At 35.3% G+C, this 20,619-nt stretch overlaps 1 long non-coding RNA gene across 2 annotated transcripts; it reads right to left on the reverse strand.

Moving 5' to 3' along the window:
• Positions 1-11,519: 11,519 nt before the first annotated feature.
• Positions 11,520-14,364, reverse strand: LOC110763827 (uncharacterized). Of its 2 annotated transcripts, XR_015833532.1 has the most exons (3): positions 13,875-14,364; positions 12,981-13,044; positions 11,520-11,915 (listed from the first exon to the last, which is right to left on the reverse strand). It is a non-coding gene; the product is annotated as an uncharacterized LOC110763827 (long non-coding RNA). The 2 variants fall into 2 exon arrangements; XR_015833531.1 differs by having other exon boundaries at positions 12,981-14,364.
• Positions 14,365-20,619: the final 6,255 nt, after the last annotated feature.

The following is a 20,619-nucleotide window of genomic DNA, read 5'->3' on the forward strand; positions in this document are numbered from 1 at the left end:
AATCAGTTGTAATCTCAACTACTTGCTCAGAAATCTTCAAACCAGATTAGAAACCTATCTCAGAACCCCAAATCAAAAACCACAACACATATGGAGAAAAGAGAGAGATAAAAAAAAACCATAGCCATCGATACTCATACCTGATTGCTAGAGGAATCTCGCAAGCTGAGCTCGCAACTGCGGGTCTGCTCTTCAGCTCGCGATGGTGGAAGGGTGGGCTCTTCCCCTTCTGTCGTTCTTTTCTGCGTGTGCGCCTTAGCTTTTCTCGGGCGATTGTATTTGCAGGTCATGGGAGAGAAAACGGGTTAAAACGTTTAAAACAACCACAGCCGCACGATCTCATTAAAAGAGATCCAACGACTGAGCACCCCATCCCTCAAATAACACTATATATATATATATATATTTATCTTTTAATCTCATTTTCAGTAGGAAGCCCATGACGTCGATTAGTCAAATGAATGAAACTATAAAATAAGGAATCAGTACTTGATCGCTAATTTTAATAATTAATTTTTAATAAATAGAAAAGAGAGTCCATATAATAAAATAACATAATCTCACCAAATTACAAAAGATTTTGAATATTGTATAAATTAAAAACACACTACACATAACCTCAGTTCACTGCTTCTTCGTCTTCTTCGCTGCTGGACGCCGAGTCGGTTTCTTCACTGGACTCAACTTGTTTTTCTTTAAAAAAAACAAAAAACAAAAACAGAACACACACAAAAAAAAAAAAAAACTATTTTTTCTTTGCAATGGCTTTTTTTATACGTGTGGGTGTTGCCAAACCCAAAAATTCCTGCCCTGTGCGAGTTACTCATCTTTATTGTATTATTAGCAATTATGTACTCATTGCCGCCTCTGCCATTCTTTTTTCTCTTTCCTCTCTCCTTCTTGGGCTGGAGGAGAGTGGCACTAATTTTGGAATTCATTGATGGGGACCTGGAGTTGTTGCCGTTTTGTTGGTCGATGCTCGCTTTAGAATCCTCAGAGACTCTTTTCTGGTCACCAATTGGAGGCTTCAGAAATAGGTGGCCGGTGGACATTTTCACCTCGGATTGGATACATTTTGTTAACTTCTTGAGTCTTTTTTATAGGAACGATGCGCCAGGTCCTTGTGCGGAATTATTGTTTGCATATGCGTGATGACATTTTAAAAAACGGAGGTTCGGTAATATCGAAAATTCTACGCTCGACCTGGTGCATCGTTCCTATTGACAGTTAGATTTTGCTAAAATTTCATGATAAATCTACACTATTGAATAGAATAACCTGAAAACCTGCTCAGCGAGTTGAAAGAAAATTCCCAACCTGTCAAAACCTGCTCAGCCGGTCACTGAATCTAATAGCCAGGATTCATCACTCATTGCTTTGATTCAACCCGTCCAAATTCCCAATAGTTTAGGCTTTTATTTGCTCACTATTTTCAACTTGACCCTGAGAAAAGAACGCATGAAGCATATGGAAGTGGGAGGTGACAGCCAAAATGGGCAGAGAGGTTGTTACCAAAAAAAAAAAAAAAGGGCAGAGAGGTCTAAAAGAGCATAGAGGTCTAAATAGGACAAGAAGGTTTTTTGAGGACAGGAAGGTTTTTGTCCTATTTCTCCCTCAAAGGATAGGACAAGAAGGCTTTTTGAGGACAAAAAGATAAGACAAGAAGGCTTTTTGAGTACAAAAAGGTTTTTTTCCTATTTCTTCCTCAAAGACGACAAGAAGGATAGGAAAAAGGTTGGTTTCATTTTTCTCGATCCTCCTCTCTTTGTAGTTAAAATATGTTTGAAATAAGGGAAAACTACAATGAACCCCCAACCTATAGGGTCACTTATGAGTTGCCAATCTATTAGTGAGTCTGTTAAATACTGACGTATTAAAAGTGGGATCCATTTTTTGATGATGTGGACTTCCTCATGGACGAAAAAACCTAATAAAAAATTATATACATGTTAAAAATAATTTTTAAATCATATTAAAATCATTAAAAAATTAATTTTTTTTATAAAAAAAATCTCATCTCTCATCTCCAACCCATCCAACCACCACGACAACCTTGCCCACCCCTTCCTAGCCCCCTCTCCGTCTCTGCCCCACCCACCTTCTCCGTCGCAGCCATCATCTTGCCCAATTGTTTATAATCCCTCTGTTTCTTTATTGTAGAAACCAAATTTTGTGAATCTAAAGGGTCCAACGTTGAGGAACTTCTGGAATCTTGACTTGAGCACATTTACAACTTCAGGGTCTACTTCTTCAGAAGAATTTATTGCAACGGCAGTTGCTTTAGGCAGCTTTTGTCCCATTTTGCATAATAGGGTTGCTAAGGGTGACTCTAACTTTCCTACTATTCCTTCAGGTAGGTCGTCCATCTGAATTCTTGAAAATCCAGGAAGGAAGTCGAGGGTCTCTTTGATTCTTCCAAAAAGATGAAACCCAAGTTCAAAGACATTTACGAAGGGTCTCTTTAATTTCTTTTCTTATGTGATTACCTACGCTCGTGGTGTGAGGGAGAAGATCTGTTAGGGAGTGAGGGGAGGGGTGGCCTGGTGTCTTGATAACTTTTCTGGAGAGAGAAGATGGCAATGGTGGTGCTGGTATCAACGAACTTCCTAATATGCTTTTTATTGTGTATTGATGTGGTGCTAGGGAGCTGCTGGGAAGGATGTGTTGAAGTGAGTCTCCTAATTAATCAAGGAGATTTATTTCCTTGATTAATTAGAGGATTTACTTTCCTATTTTATAGATTTATTTCTTTTGGTTAATTAAGGGATTTACTTTCCTATTTTATATAGTTGTCAAATCATTGTATAATTAGGAGATACTTTCCTAATCCTTTACTGGATCTAATTCCTTGTAAAGCACTCATGTAAACTCTTATATATACCTCCTTATGGAGAAGAATAAAAATAAGAACCTAATACATTCAAACCAAATATTCATATTTTAGCATGGTATCAGAGCAATCGATCCTCGGTTGTCTTTAAATTCTCATATCAAAATTTCTCCTCCCCTCCTCTTCAAGGGGGGGAGGGGGAGGGGGAGTGAAAATGGATATGTTTCTCTTTATCATGGAGATTTTGCCTCTTTCTTAACTCCGACATACCCTTCTCTTCAGGGGGAGAAGAGAATTGAAGAGAAGTTTCTGTGTCCTTAGCCGTGTTCACAGGGTTTCTGTGTTATTAGCCGTGTTCACAGGGTTTCTGTGTACTTTAAACTCCTCATATCAAATTTCTCATATCGAATTCCTCATATCGTATTCCTCATATCCTCGTATCCTCGTATCGTATTCCTTATACCGCCTTGTTCAGATTCAGATCTTCATACCCACATCCTCATCTACTCTTATCCCGAAACCCTAAACACATCTTTTTTCTCTTATTCTTAAATCCTTCCGCTGCCATGGATATCGTTTCCCAACCTGAATCCGAATCCGAATCCAAATCCAAATCCCTCAAATCTAAAGTCCTCAATTGCCTTATCTCAAATTTCTCATACTCAAATCAAATCCCTCAAATTTAAAGTCCTCAAATGCCTTATCTCAAATTTCTCATACTCAAATCTCAAATTTCTCATACTCAAATCAAATCCCTCAAATCTAAAGTCCTCAAATGCCTTATCTCAAATTTCTCATACTCAAATCTCAAATTTCTCATACTCAAATCAAATTCCTCAAATCTTATACACATACCTCTCAAATCCAATTCCTACATCAAATTCCTCAAATCAAATTCCTCCAATCAAAATCCCTCACATTCTCATATCATTTTTTACTTCTCTTATTGCAGACTCAAAACGACCAGTCGCCCTAAGCAAGCGACCGGTCGCCCGAAGCAAGCGATCGGTCGCCCGAAGCAAACGACCGGTCGCCAAAGACTTTGCCTGAATTGCATGGATTATCGACTTGGGTGCTACGTCTTTCTTGACTCACTTACCAAGTTGGGCATTTGTGACGTATATGCACCAACTTGAGGAGGAGTATTGAAGTGAGTCTCCTAATTAATCAAGGAGATTTATTTTCTTGATTAATTAGGGGATTTACTTTCCTATTTTATAGATTTATTTCCTTTGGTTAATTAATGGATTTACTTTCCTATTTTATATAGTTGTCAAATCATTGTATAATTAGGAGATACTTTCCTAATCCTTTACTGGATCTAATTCCTTGTAAAGAGCACTCATGTAAACTCTTATATATACCTCCTTATGGAGAAGAATAAAAATAAGAACCTAATACATTCAAACCAAATATTCATATTTTAGCAGGATGGTGGTGTGAGGGATGAAGACTCTGCGATTTTCTCACCTTCCAAACAAAGCCCAAATGATAAAATGGGTTCCGATTTCAAATCAGGATCTGGGTCTATCTCATCTCCTTTGAATCCCTCAGAATTTTCAGTAAGAAAAGGGAAAAAGGTAAAAAAGCAAAATTGAACCATGGGTCAATTTGATCTCCTTCGAATTCATCAAACTCATATCCAGAAAGTGCAATTTCATCTCCTTTGAATCCCTTAGATGGGCTGTTTGTGTGCGCAGCGACGGAGAGAGAGGTCTCCGAGGGAAGCAAGAGGAAGAGGCAGTTGATGAGGATAGAGATCTTGCCCTTGGTTCTATCCAACGACAGCGAGGTCAGTGGCGATGTATTTGAAGGCGGTGTGGGGCGGGGCGGGGCTAGGAAGAGAAAGAGACGAAGAGAAATTGTCTTCTTTTGATTTTTGATTTTTAATTTAATTGAATAATATTATTTACTTGTTTATAATTTTTTTTAAATAATATATAATTATTTTTAATATTTATTTGTCCACCTGTAAGTCCACCTCATTAAAAAAATGGAACCCATATTCAGCATGTCAGCATTTAACAGATTCACTAACAGTTTGGCTAACGGTGGGGGCAAATTGTAGGTTTTCTGCGACGTTGAGTATGTACTCGTAAATGTCCCCAAAATCGGATATGAACTCATAAGTGACCTTATAGGTTGGGGGGTTACTGTAGTTTTTCCTTGAAATAACTATGCTTCACAATGTGGTCCTTCACAAAATAATGGAGGGGTTTTTCTTTCCTCTCTCTCCATCTTGGCCTGCTCTTTTATGAAAGAAAAACTCTCCATTATTTTTAGGACCTACCATAACATTCCCTCCATTATTTTTCTACGGGCCAGTGGCCAACTATACATTAACTGTAAATTACAACAACATCAAACATTAAATGGTGTAATTACGTCGCCTCTATTTTCTATATATAGGCAGTGGGTGGTCTCTCTATTTCTGCCTCCAAACGTGAAGTTACACAGAGGCCTCTTTGCATTTCTGTATAAACCTCCAATTGGTGACCAGAAAAGAGTCTCTGGGGATTCTAAAGCGAGCATCGACCAACAAAACGGCAACAACTCCAGGTCCCCATCAATGAGTTCCAAAAATAGTGCCACTCTCCTCCAGGCCAAGAAGGAGAGAGGAAAGAAAAAAAAGAATGGCAGAGGCGGCAATGAGTTCAGAATTGCTAATAATACAATAAAGTGGAGTAAATCGGACAGGGCAGGAATTTTTGGGTTTGGCAACACCCACACGTATAAAAAAAACCATGGCAAAAAAAAAACTTTTTTTTTCTTTGTGTGGTCTTTTTTTGTTTTTTGTTTTTTTTAAAGAAAAACAAGTTGTGTCCAGTGAAGAAACCGACTCGGCGTCCAGCAGCGAAGAAGACGAAGAAGCAGTGAACTGAGGTTATGTGTAGTGTGTTTTTAATATATACAATATTCAAAATCTTTTGTAATTTGGTGAGATTATGTTATTTTATTATATGGACTCTTTTTCTATTTATTAAAAATTAATTATTAAAATTAGCGATCACGTACTGATTCCTTATAGTTTCATTCATTTGACTGAAACAATAGTCAATTTTATATTTTACTCCTAAAAAGATCACTGATTAAGCAAGTGGGAGCCAAAGGGCAACAAATTGAGACCATAGATGTGTTGTGTTTGTTCACCTAAATATCCTGAAATCGGGGTTCTTAAATCTAGATCCAAAATGATTAGCTATTATTGGATTTTGTCCACGCATTTTTAGTTTTAGATTTAGGTCCTTTGACTTTATTTACTTCTTTTGTTGTGTCGATTTTACCCTTTAAGGTAAATAAGAAAAACATATTGAAAATCTAAATTTAATGCATAATTTCCTTGTAATTGAATTTTGAATTCTTTCCTTGATAATATATACCATTTAATCAATGAAAGTAAGACCCACATATTATACCTATGCAATGGACAATAGGACAATATATCTATACCATGGGATAATATATGTACATCATAGGTTGAACAAACCACAAAACATCTTATAAGTAAGGTGGAAAAATAAACATACATAATATTTGTTGAGGTCCAAAAAAATCCAAGGCTAGGCCCAAATATATTCCTAACCTGGAGTTGCTGTTTTGTTGGTCGATGTTCACTTTAGAATCCTCAGACTCTTTTCTAGTCACGAATTGGAGGCTTCAGAAATAGGTAGATACGTTTTGTTAACTTCTGAGTTTTATAGGGGTACCGTACACACAGAATTGGAATGGATGGGCCCTTGTGTGGAAATATCGTATGCATCCTTCATTATTTGTGTTCTGTTTTCTTTTGGGTGTGACACTTGCAAGGGAAACTTAGCTGCTTTTCTTTTTTATGCAGCTTATGAGGCAATGACTTCATATGAATTTGTCTTTATCTTACATCTTATGAAAGAACATATGGAGATCACTAATGATCTTTGTCAAGCTTTGCAATGTCAATCCCAAGACATCATAAATGCCATGAATCTTGTTTCTTCCACTAAAGCACTCATCCAAAAATTAAGAGATGATGGATGGGATTCTTTGCTTACCAAGGTGAATTCTTTTTGTGAAGCACGGAACATAGATGTCCTAGATATGAATGCTCGTTATGTTGCAAGACAAGGTCGAGCTCGCCATCAATAAGATGATTTTACGATTAAGCATTATTACATGATAGATATTTTTTATGCTGCAATAGATTCTCAACTTCAAGAATTAAATAGCAGATTTAGTGATCAAACAACATAGCTGCTTATTTTGGGGTCGGCTTTGGATCCTCGTGAAGTGAATAAATCTTTTAGAATTGATGATATTTGTCAATTGGTAGATAAGTTTTATCCGCAAGACTTTGAAGATCATGAGAAGACAACTTCAACATTTTGAGAGTGACGTCGTTAGACTTCCAGAGTTCAAAAACTTGTCAACAATTTCTTATCTATCTCAATGGATGGTAACGACTAGAAGATCAACGACATATCCACTTGTTTATAGAGTGGTTGTGCTTGTGCTTACTCTTCTTGTTTCTACAGCAACTGCAGAACGATCATTTAGAACTAGGCTTCGTAACAAGATGGAAGACGAATTTCTCACAGACTCTTTGATTATGTATATCGAAAGGGAAATTGCAGAAAAGTTTAGCATTGACTCAATCATAGATGGTTTTCGATATATGAAAGAATGACGAGTGTTATTTTGATACCTAATTGAATAAACAATTATTTTTTGCCTTTAATTTTTCCAAACATTGTTAAGGTTGAAAAATTGAATTTTTTTAATGTCTTGTTTGGTTTATATGTTGGCCCCCCTACACATAAATTCCTGGCTTCGCCATTGAGAACATGCCTGCATAACATCACACCGTACATACCACCACATTTATGTATAAACCTACAATTAATACTTATTCATCGTAACTCAATAAGTTTTTTTTGGTATTCGGATAATAACTGAACAAAAACAAACCCCTATAATTCATATTTTTAAAGCAAGCCTTTGTTCTTGATCCTCCCCTCTTTGTAGTTAAAATATGTTTGAAATAACTATTGTCCTGTGTTCATATTTTAATTTTATTCTAAAGGGTAAAATTGAAACCGTGCGAAGTTTTTGGGCACATGCAGGACCACATTGTTGTTTGAAGAGATTGTACATCGTTCCCCTTCCTCACGGCTCTCATGCGCAAACTACAAAATCACTGAAGTTAATATTTTATTGGGCTGGTCAAAAAGAAGTACATGGGTCTGCGACACGTATCATGTTTACATGCTTCACCCTAGATGATAAAATAATTGGAGAAAATAAAACAGTTAGGGACAAATGCCCCGACAATGTTAGGCTCCGTACATGCCTTTTTACCCCATAATCATGGCACCTTCTACAGTGCACCAGGTGCACCCATGCACCATTTGTCCTTTATGATGCTCCCAGATTTTTTTAAAAATTGGTTACCGGTTATACAAGTTATCAAGTTTCCACTTTTTGAAAATGTAATTGCATAAGGGTCATGCAATTATGCCCTTCCTGTTTGGCAATTGGCATATGATTGGATAGTGATTTACAGTAGTTTGGATATGAGAGTACCATAACATTGTAAGAGGATCCTAAAACTTATAAGTTATAAGATTTGGGCAGCTGTTTACAAGTTTTTGAACTATGATTACAACATTAGGGTTCACCTAATTCATAGTATTGTAAACATCCCAGTTTACAAGTATAAGGACCCAATTTACCATCCGAATGTTCCTATTTACCCTAATATTGTACTACATGTCTTTATCTTTGTAAATTACGATGTTACAAGATTAAGGATGAGTTTTACAATGTTCTGGAATATAACTATCCATAAAAGAGTAATAAAAGACCTTAGTATTGTAAACATCCGAGTTTACAAGTATAAGGACCCAATTTACCATCCGAATGTTCCCATTTACCCTAATATTGTACTACATGTCTTTATCTTTGTAAATTACTATATTACAAGATTAAGGATGCATTTTACAATCAAATGGAACATAACTATCCAAAACCGAGTAAAACAAGACCTTAATATAGTAAAAGTTTGTGTTTACACATATAAGGACTCAATTTACTTTCCTAATGTCCCTAGTTACCTTAATATTGTACTAAACGTCCTTCTCTTTGTAAATTACGATATTACAAGATTAAGGATGGGTTTTACAATGTTCTGGAACATAACTATCCATAAAAGAGTAATACAAGACCTTAGTATTGTAAACATCCGAGTTTACAAGTATAAGGACCCAATTTACCATCCGAATGTTCCCATTTACCCTAATATTGTACTACATGTCTTTATTTTTGTAAATTTCGATATTACAAGATTAAGGATGCATTTTACAATCACATGGAACATAACTGTCCAAAACCGAGTAAAACAAGACCTTAATATAGTAAACGTTTGTGTTTACACGTATAAGGACCCAATTTACTTTCTCAATGTCCCTAGTTACCTTAATATTGTAATACATGTCCATCTCTTTGTAAATTACGAAATTACCATAATAAGGATGGGTTTTACAATCTCCTGGAACATAACTATCCTAAATAGAGTAATACGAGACCTTAATATTGTAAACATTCATGTTTACAATACTAAGGACCCAATTTACCTTCCGAATGTTCCCCTTGACCCTAATGTTGTACTACATGTCTTTATATTTGTAAAGTTCGATATTACAAGATTAATGATGCATTTTACAATCATATGGAACATACCTGTCCAAAACGGAGTAAAACAAGACCTTAATATAGTAAACGTTTGTGTTTACACGTATAAGGACCCAATTTACTTTCTCAATGTCCCTAGTTACCTTAATATTGTAATACATGTCCATCTCTTTGTAAATTATGAAATTACCATAATAAGGATGGGTTTTACCATCTCTTGGAACATAACTATCCTAAATAGAGTAATACGGGACCTTAATATTGTAAACATTCATGTTTATAATACTAAGGACCCAATTTACCTTCCGAATGTTCCCCTTGACCCTAATGTTGTACTACATGTCTTTATATTTGTAAAGTACGATATTACAAGATTAATGATGCATTTTACAATCATATGGAACATACCTGTCCAAAACGGAGTAAAACAAGACCTTAATATAGTAAACCTTTGTGTTTACACGTATAAGGACCCAATTAACTTTCTCAATGTCCCTAGTTACCTTAATATTGTAATACATGTCCATCTCTTTGTAAATTACGAAATTACCATAATAAGGATGAGTTTTACAATCTCCTGGAACATAACTATCCTAAATAGAGTAATACGAGACCTTAATATTGTAAACATCCATGTTTACAATACTAAGGACCCAATTTACCTTCCGAATGTTCCCATTTACCCTAATATTGTACTACATGTCTTTATCTTTGTAAATTACGATATTACAAGATTAAGGACGCATTTTACAATCATATGGAACATAACTGTCCAAAACCGAGTAAAACAAGACCTTAATATAGTAAACGTTTGTGTTTACACGTATAAGGACTCAATTTACTGTCCTAATGTCCCTAGTTACCTTAATATTGTACTAGATGTCTTTATCCTTGTAAATTACAATATTACAAGATTACGGATAGGTTTTACAATTCTATGGAACAATTTACAACGAATTGTTTGTCAATTGCATTATTCGTTTGCAATTTCCAACTAACTGTTTGTCAATTGCATTATTCCTTTGCATTTTCGATGTAACTGTTTGTCAATTACATTATTACCTTTTCATCTTAGGTGAGGCAATCTATCAGTGCCCTTTCCATCTTATGGTCACTTCCTTTGGAATTAACTAATTGAACCCATTGAGATAGAACAATACACCAAAATGAATATATATATATATATATTCCTCATGCATCCCCATAATGTTGTAAATCACCATTTTACAAGGTTATGGATCCTAAAGCCTAAAGCCACTTGGAAAAGCCATCACACCAACTTGCAATCTCGTATAAATTTCCTTATTTTGCTACAACATATCCATATTCAAAACAATAAAACTTGGGTATCTTTATATAAATCCGAATAGTTTTAACCCAAAAAAAAAAAAATTAAGAAGAAAAAGCGCTTAACTTTATTTATGTCTATCCATTATAGCTTGTAATTGCGCAATTGGAATGTAAATGAGACTGCTTTGTTTGTCATTTGCAAGACACGAATGCAAATGACACTACCTATTTGTCAGTTGCATTGACAAATCACATAATGTATTTCCATTCTCAAAATTGAAAAAGCTGCCAATAACATAAAGACTTGGGCTTTTTCGCTGTTTTACTGTCTCTGCTTTGTTTGTTCTTGCTAGTTCTTTTTGTCTTTTCCCTTAGATTGTATTTAAAAGTGAAATCAGAGTTAGGTAATGGGAAGGATGGTGTACCATTTGCTTAGGGATATTTGAGATGGGATTCTGATAAGCATTCTGTTACTAGCCCAATAACTGTTATCTTTGCCAACAAGTGAAATTAAAATAGGATCCCAGTAGAAGTTGTCACAAGCTTGCAGAGAATAACAGAAACAACTCAAGCCCCCAAAACATCATCACTACATGAAAGTTTATGATTCCAGGAAAAAGAAAACAACTAAACAGCCAAAATATAAGTCCTATGGACCATGACAACTTCAAACTAAAATCTAAGTGCGTATCAAGGAAAAGAAAATCAAGATCAAAGTAATAAAACCGAAAGCTTGTTTCTAGTGCCAACGAAGGGAAGGACTTTGGTAGCATATATCAATTATTTAGTAGACCGAAACCTAAATAACAATAGAAATAGAAAGAAAAAAAATTTAACTACATTCCACCACATTAAAAAGGACTGGGACTTAACCACATCACTCTCATCTTCAATTTAGCCCATGCCTTACGTCACCAAGCTCATACAAAATTCCTTTATTTTGCTACAACACAGCCACATCATGTTGGCAATTGACAAACATGCACTATGTAATTGCCATTATGTTCTTTCCTTAAAAAAAAAATGAATATGTAAGTGCCATTCTAATTTGCGGAAGCCGGTCGTCTAAGTGGTAATTGCCAAACGACCACTGTCATTTAATTTAGCTTCTCTTCCATGATTTAAGTACCTAAAAGTAAAAACAATAGAATTTAGCATATCAATTAACTTTTACTTTCATTGCAAGTGTTAATAACTTAGTGACAAGTAAATAACAAACATTGTTGGACACAAGGTAATTGAAAAGCAATTGTATTTACAAAAATCAAATTGACAGACAGGAAGCAGGTAATTGAATATGTGAAATCCAATTGTATCAGTGGAATTCACAAAAACAAATTGAGAAAACTAAACATACTCTCAACAATCAATCAAATGGGCAAGAATTTACTTAGCACACAACTGGATTAATGGAACATAAAAACAAAATGATGCATATTATGCAAACTTGAAACGTAGTTGGATTTACAAATATCCAATTAGTAGACATGAAATAGGTAATTGACAAATAGAAACAAGGGCATCAAAAAAGGCATCAAAAAAGGCCCTCCAACCCATTTAAAGATATAAATTTTGAAAATAAAAGTCATTTCTAGTTAATTGACAAATACTGACAATGATAAACTGATAGAAGAGTTGGTTCCAAAAACACAACCCAAAACTACTCAGATATTCAACCCAAAGAAGATAATTAAAACCCAATTATCACAGTTCAAACCCAAAACACAAAGGTTGGCTGCTTATTCATGAAATTATAAACCAAATTCGAAATTCGAAATACAGCTGAAAAATTCAAACATAACATCATTTTAAATTTTAGTGTATCTCCTCATCAACATATATATGTGCTGTGTACAAAAGTTCTCAACTTCTCATAATTTCTCTGGGCATATATGAAGTAAATCCTACAAAATTCTCACCCAATAACAAGGATTTTTCTTTTTCGATAACATAATTCAATTCTCATCATGTCGCACAATTCAATTAAGTGCGTCAAAGGTTGGCCATGTTTTTTTACAGTGACTTGAAGTCTCAAAAATTAGAGCTCCGGTGTGACCATGAAAAAGAATATTAAAGTCCAAAGTGGTCTAAGAAGATGAATAACATAAAGTCTCAACCATCTGTGTAAAAAAACTTAATCACAGAATCCATATGTATCAACACATCAAGCACAACAAGGGGAGCAAGTTTATACCTTGGCTCAAAGTCCAATTCGATCAGGAAGTGGCCAGATTTTGAGGAAAACCCATACTGACTTCCTTATTTCACAATGAAAGGAATCACAACTTTGTTAGATTCAGACACCCACATCCACAAACAAGAAACCTCAAACTAGATATTGTCTTTATATAATTTCAACACAGCCATTAAACTGGACTTACAGCAAAAAATTTGAATATCTTTCTAATCATTTTTTCTCCTTTAAGACTTACTTTTTTTTTCTCTTTCTGTTTTCCTAAGAGACTAAAGTGCAAATATGATCAAGTTTTCATACAAATGTGGCTATTTACTATTGAAAGAATATTAATCTAAAATGACCAACTATGAAATTTAATATACAATAAAAGTCATAAAGGCATAACTAAAATTGAATTGCCTTAACCTTGAAATTTTTACAACAAAAACCATAATGGCAGCTTCAACAATTACGCAGCTTCTCCTATTAAAAACACTAATTACTTTATACAAAGGGAAAATGTAATCTTATAAAAAGAAAAGATTAAAAAGTGATAAAAACTCTAAAATATGAAATGAAAGCTGACACAAGAAAAGAATTCACATTAATCTTTTAGAAAAATAAAGATAGTCATCAAGCTAATAATTGTCAAGATATATGAACTCAACAACACTATAATTTTTAACAAATAAAACCATGTAAAGAATACACACCAAGAACGAGATACGGTAGAGCATGCGCCATGACCTTGCCCCAAACATCGAATAAAAATTAGTTTCAATCTCCATCACCCACCCAAAAAAAACTCAGTTCTAACACAAATAGGCACTAGATCTAACATTAAAACCTTCAATGACCCATAAATTGCAGCCATATATGACAGAAATACTGATGAAATTGATAAAATCTTACCTTTTCTAATGAATTTCAGTTTTGGAAAGGGATTTAGGTGTCTAGGATTAGGGTTTTATGTTGGAGATTTGGGGGTTTTGGTATGAGAGAAGCAGAATGAACCCAGAGAGGTAGCGCTTGACAAGAGAGAGAGAGAGAGAGAGAGAGGGAGAAAGAGAGATGGGTTTTGAGAGGGCTAGCCAAGAAAAAGAGGCAAAAGAAGGAAATTTTCAGAGCGCTAGCCAGCGAAGGAGAGAACGAGAGATGGGGTAAAGAGCAGGTGAAGCTTGCCATCATCGTCGTCGTCGTTGGTTGCTTGCTGGATGCTAGAAGAAGATGAAGGGAGTGAAAGAGGGGGCTCAGTTTTTACGGGTTGGGGATTTTCCTTCAACCTGCTGAGAAGGTTTTCAAGTTATATCATTTAATGGTGTAGATCTATCCTTATTGTTTTGCCTAAATCTAACGGTCAATATCTATTGGCGCATGGATGCGCCAGGTCCACCGTAGAATTTTCCCCATAATCATATATACATGTAGGGCCGGTGCCGAACACGTCCTAGCAGAATTACGTCATGTATCATCTTGGACATCACATGGGGAAATCCAGAGCGAGAGGGACGAAATCGTGTCAAAATTTTAAATTAATTTGCCAAATAAATAGGCACAATTAATTAACATATGAGATATTCTTTTTATCCATGTAGTGCTTTATAATTGGAAGCCGGATTATTGTAGTATTTTATTTATTTAAATGTATACCTACTTCAACCTCGTTTATTTGCAACCAATAAACCAATGTTATGTCATGTGCCACGTTAGTCGGTAACACTTGACGCTACAACATTGGTTCCGTCAGAAAGATGCAACTAATCTAACCTTGCAATCGCATGTTTTTGTTGATATGAAATTTGACAGCAAAATGAAATCGCTGAAAGAAGTGCCAAAAACTTTCAACCATGTGAATTAATTAATCAAAGCTCATGTTACAAAATTTTCCATCTGATGGCCCTCTGATGCCCTAACCGTATTCCGATTTGTTGCATTGCAACCTCATAATAAATGTGCATTAACGCAGCTCTATCACTCACTCCAGTGCATGAAATCCATTCCCCATAAGATATTTGAATGGTAGAATGAAGCATCGGCCTACACACTATAGCACAATCCAGCTCTGCTCATAAACAATTAGCTCATTCTAAAATTGATCAATTCTGATAAATCTCAAAAGAAGATGTGCCTCTATCCCTAGCAGCAGCTAATTTACCTCTTAACCAAGATCATCCCCCACCATTGAAATCGATTGGATCATGAGCTGAAAGGTCTGACAACAAGATTCATGAGCAGTGTGCTGGAGATCTGAAGCCAAATTGGATGGGCAAAATACTTGTCTGCATGTCTTAAATGCTTCTATATCGCTTCTACAAGACAGGACACTTCCTTTGAAGAATATGGCCACGATGGTGAAAGTGCAACTACTTTTCCAATGATGATCAACGTTGGTGATACTAATTCTGCTGATATAATTTCATCAGCAAGATCCTTCAGTTCTGCAAAAACCTGTATGAAATGCATATGCAACAATAATCAGACTGCCATGAAATATATGAAAACTGGAAATGGGAAGCCGATTCTATGTGAATGCCTATCTGTAAAGGAATCCAAAGGATCAATATTCCATGGCCAATCAGGTCGATGACAGTCAGCCAAGGGTAAATAATGGAGACCATTAAGATTTGTAATAGTATCACTGACAGCCCTTGAAGGATCTTGACATATAATTACTTCCTCAATCAGGTAGTTTATCCTTAATTCAAATATGCAAATAACAGTACTTCAGATTCAAGCCATTATTAGTATATAAGTATTTATTAATATCTATTTCAAGTTAAATTTCTTCACGAAGGGCGAAACTATATGCTATAAACACAAATTTTGATAGGAATCATTAATATAAATAAAAAAAGTAACAACAATGGCTTCTGATTTTTCAGAATATTGGAAATCTATCACTTTAATTGCCATTCAACAGCTTCATTAGTACTTTCATTGCAATTTTCAGAATAAAATACAAACAAGAACCAAAATTAACTGCAATCAAATGTCCTCTGAAAACTACAACAGAATGCCTTGCTTAATCAGTGATCTTCTTAATAATCTCACTATTTTCAAAAATATATGAGTGCTAAATACATAAAATACATTTTTGTTGTTCGGTTCGCTTTTTAGATTTTGCGTGCAATTATATCTTATATAATTTCTTAACTTCATATTGCAATCGGGTCCAAATCATCATTCTGTTTGTTTTTGTTAATTGACAGAGTGACCACTTGCAATGCCATAGTTCAAACATGATTCTCTTTTGGTCCTTATAATTTCAATTTCAGCAGACAGACCCCTGTTACTTATTAGTATTTAATTTTCTTTATTCATGTAGAAAATAAACATCAAAATCAAAACCAAGAATTTAAAAAATTGATTAAAAAAAGAAAATTAAATATTAATTGTCCAACGTACCACCCCTGATTAAGAAATTCCCCTGTAACTTAAACAGCTATATTTCCCGAGTTACTCATCTCTGCAATTATACCATTCAGATACCCTTCATGATATTTATGAGTATCTCCTTGTAGTAATTAAACACTCTGCGAGAATGATAAGACGATGATGATGATTTTGACTGGATTTTCTTGGTGTTCTCCGAACAAGTCAAGTTTGCAGTTGCAGAGCCTCCTTCTTCATCAGACACCTGCGGAGACGGCATAGCAACTGACAAAACTGCCCGTGTTTTCGTGCTTGAGATATCTTGCAATGTGTAGACTAGATAGATTAATGAAGGGACGTTCGGTAAAAGAGGCTATCAAAAGGCCAATTGTATTAATATTGTTTCTGTAGACTACTTTAGGAGGTTGTTGATATATGAATGTCGTCCATTTGTGTTTTATAGTGAGACGAAAATGGGACATTGATTATTGATTAACTTGCAGGTCACGGAATTGAAATGTCAAGTTTCATCAAACTATAATTAGAAAAATTAGGTATTAGACATAACAATCTTTACTAATTAGTATTTGAGATATAGAGTATTTCTGTTTGAGTTTTAATACTTATGAATCAAATTTTATTTTGGATATGCCCAAAGAGGAGGCCCAACGAAATTGGGCTTGTCTAAATTTTAAAGGTAAAATACAATGACAGGACCCACCCCGAATTTCCACGGACCCCTGTCCCGAATTTCCCCGGACCCCTGTCCCGAATTTCCCCGGGACGCGGGATGAATCCTGTGGAAATTCGGGGCGGGTCCTGTGTCATACAATTTTACCCTTTCGTTTAAAACCAGATCTCAGCCCCTCTCTCCCTCCTCTTCCTTATTCACTCCATTGACGACGACACCCTCTCTCTCATCTTCCTTCTTCGCTCCATTGACGACTCAACGATGCCCTCTCTCTCTCTGCTCTTCCTTCGCTCAATCAACTACGACGACGCTTGCTCTCTCTCCTCTTCCTTATTTGCTCCATCGACGACGACACCCTCTCTCTCATCTTCCTTCTTCTCACACGAAGCTCTGTTTTTCATCTGGTGAGGTATGTGTTTTCTAGATTAGACTCTTATTTCAATTTTGTAGTTATGTTTTGGTTTGAGAAGTTGATTTTGAAGTATTTGATGTAGATTTTGTTCTCATTTTGCCTTTTGTGATAAGATTCCAATTTGGAGGTTCTTTTTTGTTAGTGATTAACAATAGTTTTGTTATCTGGGCTAACTATGGTTTCATTTTATTTGGATGATCAGCTATACTTATAATTTTGTAGTCTGCAAATTTGTTATTAGATCGACATGGAGGTTTTGTGAAAGAGCTTGATAATAAGAAAGAAACAAAAATTGATTTGGGTTTGGTGGAGTGTCAATGAAGCAACACTATGTCGTATGTTCTATATATTTTGTTTTAATTTCCTTACTTTGATAAATTTTGCTTAGTTTGGCATCCAATCAATTTCACTATGGAAGAAACCAAACAAACAAGAACGTGGATTGAAAGAGGATTTGGATGAATGAATGGTATTGACATCACCAGATTTTTGTGTTATTTCTACGAATTTATTAAATTTTTTTTTTGCAGTAGTTATGGTAGTGTCTTAATGTTCCTTATAAGTTTTGTTATAAAATAATAACTGCATTGTAGTTTTTTCTTTTTATTGTGGACTTTTTTTTATAAACTTTTTGGTGCAATTATCCTAAGGTAAGTCTTAAAAGTTAACATATCTTTGGTCTAAAAATGTTTGGATTTTTAGAAATTTTATTGTCAATGGTAGTTGTGACGCCATGAAAAGCTGTTGTTAACAAGGCAGACCTTGATTAGCATGTTTATCATCAATGCTGGTCCCGGTCTCAGAATGCTTGAATGAAAAGAATTTTGTCAATATATTAGTCTTCTTGTTTCAGTGCAGTGAAGGTCTTTGTAATAAATTTAGTCTGTGTAATGTTTCGGTTTGTGTTTTTGGTTTAGTGACTTTTAGTCTCCTCGTACCCAAAAAGAAAAAAAAAGTCTTTTTTCCTTTTAAGTTTATGGTTGCTTATGTTAGAGACAATTTAGTGAATTTCTAGACATGTGTTGCATTGTCTATCGATAGTTTAGAGCATTATCCATTACAATTAGGCCATTACCGTAGTCTTTATTGTCCCCTTTTGAGTTTTTACTTTTCCAGAGTTATGACCCGTATAAAGAATTTAACATTTTCACTTTTAATACTTGTATTGTGCACGTATGTATGTATTTTTCATGTTTAATACCCTTGATTTTTTACAAAATTTTCAATAATACACATAAAATTCATGTATTATACATATAATTTTCGCATAATATTGAATAAAAATGATATATTTAAAAACATTTAAATCTATAAAGTATATATATTGAAATTAGCAAATTAATATCTACAAAGTATAAACTAATGCAACTAGAAGGGTCCTTTTTTAAAAAAAATGTTTTTTTTAAATGTTTTTTTTTTGGGGTATGTTTGATTTTGATCTAGCTCATTCTCTCGAGTGAAACTTGTTTGAGGAACATCAATAAATATTATTCTAATAATTTAATTAAACAACAAATATAATATTTATAGCAAAAAAAGGGGACCCGCCTAGCGATTAGGAGCCCACCTAGCGATTAGGTGCCCACGTGTTAAAAAATGTTGAAAAACGGTATAGCTAAGTGGCTATACTATTTTTTAATTAAAAAAAAAATACCGTAGTAAAGCCATGCGGCTACACTATTTTGAAAAAATCCGAAAGCACGCCTATATGATTTATAGAAAAAAAAGGACCAACCTAGCTCCTGGGTGACCATGTGTCAAAACAGGTATAGCGACGCGTCTATACTATTTTTGTATAAAAAAAACTCCATAGTGAAGCCGCGCGGCAATATGATTTATAAAAAAAAAACAGTAGACCCATTTAGGACCTGGGCTCCCACTTGTCCAAACAAGTATAGCCGTGCGGCAATATTATTATTTATAGGAAAAAGAGACCCGTCTAACGATTGGGATCCCACTTGTCAAAAAGAATAGCCGCACGGCTATACCTTCAATTGTTTCAGGCCTTGTGTCTTTTGGTGGTTTCTTTTCTTGGCGGCTCTGCTCTATCCGATGTCTTCATTAGGCAGCCAGTGCAAGAACAACAAACTCTGTAACATTCAGTATCATGTTGCATGAATAATTTGTCTACTAGTGTTAGGGGACTTTTCCAGACTGAAGCATGTAAAGAGATGGGGCTGAATCTCATTGCGAAAACCTCAAACTGAAAATTGACAATGATGAGCCGACATGGTACTTTCTGTGTGATAGTTGGCAATGCAACTTCAGAAATAAGTTAAGAAGTCATTACAAAGGTGATATGTGTCAATGTGGAAGATGCATGAATGTGAAGTGCCCACTTTTAGTTTCATCCTATTCTGAATGTGAAGTGTATTTTATGATACATCATTTTCATGTATATGCTTTTCTTTTTTTAATATAAGTTTGAAAAATCCGTAGGCAATAGGTGGGCGGCAAGCATGGGCCTGAAGCCTAGAGGAGTAATCGGGGCCAAGGCACCCTTTTTTTTAATAATTATTTTGTATTATAAATTATAAATTTATACCAAAATCATGCAAAATAATAAGATATATAAAAGAAAACTTTAAACCTTGATATTATATGACTTGTATTTTTGTATTTACATACAGTAACCTTGATATTTAAAAAAAACTGCAAAAAAAAGGTAAGAATATGCCCATTTTAATACAATGTTTGAGGCCATTTTACAAAACCCAACCCGTTAGTTATATTAAAAATTAGGTCATATATCTCTTCTTCCCAAGCGTCGCCTTCTCCTTCCTCTCTGTGTTTCGATTTCATCTCTCTGTCTCTCCGTCTTTCTTCCTAACAAGCAGCGGCTCCTGCGCGCTTCAACCGACCTTCATCCGCTCCTCAACCGCAAAACGCCCACCCAGACCCGCCTAGACCCGTCTAGGCCGCCTAACTCCCCGGCGCCTACCCCTAATGATTAGGGTGAAATGACGGCGCTGCCTAACTCCCTGGGCGCCACAACCGCCCTTCGTCCACCTAAACCCGCCTAGACCCGCCTAGGCCGCCTAGGCGGGCGCCCAGGCGCCGCCTAACTCCCATGGGAATTGGTTGCATGGACAACATATATGGAAGTGTGGAGAGTTTTGACTCACAGCTTTTCCGAACTGAAGAATGTAGAGCCATGATGTTACGTCCCCGCAATAGGACAG

This window comes from Prunus avium, chromosome 2 (genome assembly GCF_965620075.1).
Source record: "Prunus avium chromosome 2, drPruAviu1.hap1.1, whole genome shotgun sequence".
Taxonomy (NCBI): Eukaryota; Viridiplantae; Streptophyta; class Magnoliopsida; order Rosales; family Rosaceae; genus Prunus; species Prunus avium.